The sequence below is a fragment of the Falco punctatus genome (genome assembly GCF_963210335.1).
Source record: "Falco punctatus genome assembly, chromosome: 4".
NCBI classification, from domain to species: domain Eukaryota; kingdom Metazoa; phylum Chordata; class Aves; order Falconiformes; family Falconidae; genus Falco; species Falco punctatus.
The window spans coordinates 99,004,087-99,011,283 of NC_137583.1; the positions used below are offsets into that span (position 1 = coordinate 99,004,087).

The 7,197-nt window shown below is 43.7% G+C and overlaps 1 long non-coding RNA gene across 1 annotated transcript; it reads left to right on the top strand.

The window, feature by feature from the left end:
- The first annotated feature begins 113 nt into the window (after positions 1-113).
- On the top strand, positions 114-6,693 carry LOC308063825. The gene is made up of 2 exons (XR_013928083.1): positions 114-1,069; positions 2,486-6,693. It is a non-coding gene; the product is annotated as an uncharacterized lncRNA (long non-coding RNA).
- Positions 6,694-7,197: the final 504 nt, after the last annotated feature.

The following is a 7,197-nucleotide window of genomic DNA, read 5'->3' on the forward strand; positions in this document are numbered from 1 at the left end:
GTTCCGGCCAATGAGCGGCCGGGAAGGAAGTGCCCGCCGGCCAGTCACAGGTCTCCAGGGGCAAGCCGCTGACGTCGCGACGTGAGAATGCGTGGACGGACGGGGCGGCGGCGGCGCGGCCGGGGATTGGCCGAGGCGGGCGGGGAGGGGGGGCCGCAAGGTGCGGGTGAGCGGCGCGGCGCGTGCGCCCTAGGGCGGTTGCCCCGCGTGCGGGGGGCGCCTGCGTTCCCGCCAGCCCCTGAGGGGAGCCGTGCGCGGGGCCGGTAGGGCGGGGCTCGCCGGCCGTGGCTGCTCGGGAGGCTGATGGCTGCTTCCCGCGTCGGGGGCAGGCCCTTCCTGTCAGCGATCGCCGCGGGGCGAAGCAGGGACAGGGACGGGAGCCCGGGGCGGGGGTGCTGTCGCCACAGAGCGCTGCGAGAGCCGCTCCGCGGGAGGCTGAGAGGGCTGCTGGAGCGGCCTCGGCCGGGCCTACCGGCTCAAGGGGCTTCGGCCTGCCGAGCGGCGGCTCGGTTTGTGCCCGGCTCCCAACCCTCGCGTTCCTTTAGCGTGGACCGAGATGACTTAAGACTCTGCCTCCCCGCGCCCTGGAAAGCGCCGTGCATTTGCACTGTCGTTGTAAAGGATGCAAGGAAGTAATGTAACTCTCATCTTGGAAGTGGTGTGGTTGAGTGAGTAAAACTGGAACCACCACTCTGTCTAGGATCTCCGATGTGGGTGTGAGCGTTCCAGCTGCTTTCATGACTCGTAGGGAAGCCTAGGGAATACCTGCTGGAAAACAAGCTTCGCCATGGGTACCTTCAGGTACCGTAGTGACCTTTAGCTCTGGAAAAGAACATAGGTGTTTTTAAAAAGTTCACCGTGGCTAAAAAATGCATTGTCAAAAGTTTTGAGGCAGGATATTTTGAATAAACAGCCTCAGACTGTCATATGAGTCATACGTAACTGCATGAGACATCATTTCTGATTATTTTGTTGGTCAGCCATCAAAAGGAGACAGATGTTCCTACTGTTGAGGTGTGAGCCCAAACAAGAATTACCCATCAAATAATCATTGGTTTCTATTATAAAAGTAAGCATATTTGTGTTCTTGATATATTTAGTATCATTTTGTTTTGTGATACTTTCTCTTGAAATTACATACGTTTGTATATGTTAACATTTAAATGAAAAGTTTTTCTGAACTGTTTGACAGGCTCTTTAACTTGTGTCCATAAAAATACGTTACTTAGTGTTTTCATCCATAATTCTCACCTTGTTTGAAAAAAAAGGTTAGATACCATTATCACATTAATTACAGATTAAACACTCTTTGTCTGTGCAAAGCATTTTATAGCAGTGACTGAATCACTGTAGTTGAGTGTCCTGCATTTGGGAGATTTCTTGGAATCCTCTTTTTATGTTCTGCCATGCTGTGTTCTCCCTGTATTTCTCTACTACCGTTGACATTCTGTGCGCTTACAGGATCTGATCCCACACAGAGATCCCTGAGAACTAAAATTTGCAAGCGTAACAGTTCATCTGGTAACACCAAGAATGCCATGTGATCAATGACACTTTCCCTTTTGTGATAGGAGTAACTACCAAAGTAGAGAGAAAATTCAGTAGCAAAGTCTCATTTTCTGTGCCTCCTTGGTGCACCTGGGCGCCCCTCTCCTACTGCTGTCCCCTTTGGTTGATAGAAGGTCGCATGGAAGATGTGACACAGGACAGTTCAGTGTGGAAGAGTGTTTGATGTTCCTTTTGTCATAGTGCTGCTTTCCCTTGCATTGATACTCCATTACTGCCCAGAAAGCTGACATACCTCCATGCTGCACCATGCTGTGACTTGCAGGCTCAGCATTGATAATAATATGCCACTAAGCAGACAATTTGTATGCCTCAGCTTTTGTGGTAGATAATTTAATAATGGCAGCTAAGTACAGTGCTGTGCCTGATTTGAAGCTAAACTTTTTAAATTTCAGCAGCTGGTAAAATACTTTCATTGCATTATTATGGATAGCTCCGAGTATCAGGCTGCAGAATGTGAACCCGATACCTTTTTGCTGCTTTTAGCACCTGCGTCACTTGTCCCTTGCAAACACAGTGCTGTAAGGCTGGAATGACCAACTCTGGATTAGAAACTTAATACCTGTCAGGAGCAGAGTACCAAGAAACATTTCAGCTGTGAAATCTGGAACAGACTCAGTAGAAACCATGGAAAGTAGCAGCAACATTTTAGGCCTCCGAAGGCTTAGATCCAAATTTGAAGACATGTCTCAGTTGGCACTTTAAAGGAAGCATTAGTTATACAGTTATGCTTGGATTTTCCTCCCGCTTTTAGTTTTATTTTTATGTAAAATTGTGAAAACATGCTGATGCACAGCATTTGTAGTTCTCTGCAAATGCATTGCATTAACTTTTTGTTGCTGTGTAAAATGTTAGATGCAGGGAAAAAAAAGCTCAGTATTCCTGTATTTCCTTTTTTCTTTTCCTCTCTCAAATTCAGCGATCCTCAATACTTATGCAGAGGACGTTTGGCTGAAGAATGGCTTGGAGGCATGGACTGGCAGAAGTAATGTTTGTTTGTAATGTAAGGAGTATATCCAGAAAGCCACGTTGCCATGACGGAAGCATGAGCTCAGCGGACAGGTTTCTGCTGTGCTGTCTATCACTGACCCGTGTGACTAACCTTTGGCAAGACACAGCGTGCTGAATGCCTCTGCTCAGGTATGGGTTCACCCGGAGGACTCTGAAAACCTCCCCCACATTAGCAGTGTGCTCTGCACCATGCCTGTCCACCTCTTGTGTCTGTCCTGTAGCTATGATGAGTCTTGCCATGATGCTGTTCCCTGTGCATCTTGGTGCATTTTATAAAGATTGGGGAATTAAGCACTACTGCATATAGGGGAAGTGATGCAGCAGTCACTATTCGTGTGGAGAAAGGAAAGCTGAAGTGAGTTGTGGGTGATGCAAGGGTTTGGAGCAGACTTCTATTTCCAGTCACCCAGTGCTTTGTCTTACCCTTACTCCTTTGTACCTGCTTTCCTCCATTCTGTGACAGGAAGGTGATAGCACTGCAAACTGCTTGGACATTTGCAGAGCACAAGCAGTAGAACTATTAATTTGGTAACTCTTAGGCATGTGCCTGCTTAAGGAAATTGAGAAGGTGCCCCTAGGTGCAGAGCAGCTTGCAGAGGATTCTGGGGGAGTCCTTGCCACAGCATGGGCCCTAGTTCTCCTTAGGAGCTTAACCTTCCTATCAGCTTTGGGGCACTAAGAGTTGCTGTAATTTCAGACCTTTACAGCCAGAAGGCAGAAGACTTAACATGCCCATTTTTCCACCCATAATTGCCATCTGAAAGCAGGCAGTGGTGGCAGCAGTGTTCTGTCGAAGTATTAAATTTTACACAATGCCAGCTTGAAATAATTTTTAAAATAATCTTTTAACTGTGGAATCAATGTAATAACGCTTATGCTAAAATGTAAACAGTAGGATGGTAGGCTCTGGAGTACCAGTTCCTAGCTGGTATGGTATGCTGCTACTTGAGTGGAAATCTGAAATGAAGCATGGGCTAGCATTGGGCTGGCACCCTCTGCTTCCTCTGAGGATGCAGCAGGGTGTGTTCAAGCTGAGGTGCAGCAAAAGCCGTGCCTGGCTGAGGAGGAAGATAAAGCATGCATATGGTTTGATGGTACAGCTGATCCGACCTAGTGACTAGCTATCGCCAAGAGGGCAGCCGTGTTTTACACCCCTGATTAGTCTCTCTCTGCCTCCCATCCCTGTGCTGCTACTGGTATGTGTTTAGACCTGCAGTGGCCTGATTCAGGGAGCTAAGTAGCAGGGAAGTTTCCCTGCGTTTCACAGGGCTAATTTTCTGCTAGTTTTGCTTCCTGAACTGTCTCCTCTCTTGAGACATCAGACAGGTGTTGGTGCCAACACAAGACAGTGTGATGGGAACGCATAGCAAGTGAGGGGGAATGGAAATGTCCTTTTATGCAGCAGCTGGCTGTTAGATTGTGTTATCTGTACTCCCTGCATCCTGAGTCTTCGTAACAGCAAATGCCACAAATCTCTTTGTGGGTGTATAGGTGTGATAGATACTGCAGTAGAAGATAATAAAATCTGTTTTCTGGTTTTGGTTTTCTTAGGAAAACCACTGGGAAACATGTTCACACATATTTAATTTAACAACTGCTAGACTAGAGGATAAATATAAAGATAAATCAGTTTATGAACCTTAGCACTGACAAATAGTTGTGAAAGCCTTTAGTCTCTTGTTCTCAATTTCCCATCTCATGTGGTGAAGACTGTCAATGCTTAGATGGCATTCAGGCTGGCAAAGTGTGCTGGAGGAGCTGTGTAAGCTATCAGTAATCTGTGGAAAAGTAGAGATTTCTTCACAAGAGCTTTAGTGCTTAATATGAGAGCACTTTGTTTTAGGAGGGCCAGATGTGCTACATTTGACTTCTGATGAACTATTCACAAAAATAGTATTTTCAGTGGGTTTTGGTCTTTGCTAGGGGTCAAGGGAAAACCTTCTGGAAATTCACTATTTACGCTTAGATGCTTCCACCTTTTCCAGCCACTTCCCCATGCTGGAATACCTTGATTTTGCATTTTCCATTCCAATGAATAATCTGCTTTTATTTTTATGAAACTTGCTGCATCATTTGAACCTAACAAGGAATGGCATATTAGAAACTTTAAAAAATCCTTCCTTTCACATCACAGTATGATTGTAGATTCATAATTTCACCAGGTTTATCTCTGTCAGTGACATTTATAAAGAACAGTATTACAGTGGGCTAGCCAGCAGTGTCTTCATACCTGAGGCATCACCAAAAAATAGCAAAGAAATCTGATACCAGGTTGTATATTTTTATGCTATAGGATTAATTTGATTATTTATAGAAGCTATCTGATTACAGTGCACATGAGACAGAAAGAAAACCTGAAAACCTATCAAGGGGTTTCTATGGAGAAATATACAAATAATTTGTAAATTCTGTTTTCTTTCTCAAACCACAGTGAAACTGCTCTCGCTTAAGTGTCAAGAATGAGGGGGAGGATATGTTTCACTAATGTCAAAAAGTGACCACTCCTAGACAGCATCCACTTAACAACCCAAGGGTCTCTGCCATCTCATCCCTTGTACCACTGTTTGTATATATTTTCTCTCATCATCACTATCCTTGATGGAGTCTCAGCTTGGCAAGTTCTGCATTGATATGTAAGAAGGTAGTATTGCTGCTCTGAGGAGCCAGCATTCTGTGAGGAAAAAAAAAAAGGAATCTGCCTTTCTTTTTTGGTTGTTGTTGGGTAGTCTCTTAATCCAGTACTTTTTTGTCAAAATCTTGAAGGTGGTACCTGCCAAACAGCCTTTTTGCAGAGATTAAATGAGGAATTGTTTGTCAATAACTGTATCAGGAAGGATTTTCCATGTGTGTGGGAATGTGCAAGGAAGGGCATGGCAATACATGTGTGCTGATTCTTGTTACTCTCTGGTGGATCATGTATGGTGGATTTGGAGTGCATTTGATTTTATCAGTCATTAAAAACTTAAGTACCTTTGTTAGCTAATATTTCAATTAAAGATCAAAATATCTACAGACTCTCTCTCATACATGCTGTATGCCATTACGTTCTCTAATATATGCCATTTGTCCGTAGTCTTTGAGTCCGCTTAATGAACTATGTTGTCACCCTGTGTAACTGTCGATACTGTAAAGTCCTAATCCAACACACGCATGTACGGATAGCTTCATTCCTGGGCAGGGACTCAGGAAGGAAAGCCAGCCATCCACCTGAGATTTTGTGTGATGGGGGCCAAGGTTCATTATGTTCCTCTGAAAATGCAGGATCCATCTTGGCACTTTATATGACCACACTGTGAATGCAATACAATGAGGATATCAATATTTAAAATACAGAAGTCAGAAGTGAAAGATGACAAATCTTTTTCATCATACCATCAAAATAAGAGAATCTACTTAGGGTCACCCGCACGTTGGTGCTATGTGGGTGTCTGTTGAAAAGAAGTTTGGCCAACCTGCCTTAAGGGATGTTGGTATCAAGAAAGATCCAAGCATATAAAAAACAAGTATCAAAATATATCGATAGATCAGAAAGTATCATATTTGCACAAACTGACACTCTGGCTAGGATATGCAGTATACAGTAAAAGGATGTGACCTGGACTGCAGACAACTATTGTTGCTCTCCTGCACCTTCAACTTTTCCAGAAGTTTAGTTTAGAGTTAAAACACGTTTATTAAATGCTGCTGAGATGCTCACATGAATGCTTATGCTGACTTACGTATTGCAGAATTAATTGTGTCGAGTTAACAGCACACTTGAACTGCTTCAGCATTATTTGATTTAGATTTCACACTAGTGAGCTGATGGTCTTGTGACACAACAGAGTGCTTGCCATTTCCACCTGGATGCTGTGTGCAAAGTGGAAGGGTAGTTCAGTCTTGGTATATTTGTACTGCAAAAAGGAAGAGTTTACTGGCTGTAAAGTGGAGGGCCTATGTCTTTAATCCAACCCCCTTCAGCTATCATGAAAAATACCGGAAGGGAAAAAAAAAGTCAAACTAAACCCCTGATATTCTTTATTTTTATTATAATTTTAACAACATGAGTAAATTGAAATCTGTAAGCAAAGCAATTACATGAGGAGGGTCTAATAAAGTTGTTCAAGCTACAACCTACTTTGACTGTTGAATCAAACTGAATAAAGCAGGCTGCTCTGATGGGGTTTTAGCTTCCACGAACATAATTGGCAGTGACATCTCCTTTTGCTTTAATGGCAATGGTCTTCTGTGGGCTGGGAGTTTCATAATCAGCTGAAAGTAAAAAACAAATAAAATTAATCACTACTACAAATAGGAAAATTGCTGAACCAAATACTATCCTCAGTTCAGCTGGTGAAATCTTATCAACTTCAGCAGGATCTGTTTACAAAATAATTTCTCCCTGACTGGAGCAGAAGAGCAAGTCAAAATCTGTGGATCAGATTCTCAGAGGTTCCATGACTAGTGGTGATTAAGGATCTTAAAAAAGCCCAACCAAGCAACCCAACCACTGTAAAGGAATTTAAGGTTATTCCCAGAGGACAAACATTAAGAGTCTGAACTATGTTTTTTCACAAAAGGTACGGTCAGTTGGCCAGATTCTGTCCTCGGGCTTCAGGGCAGGGGGGAACTTATATGCTT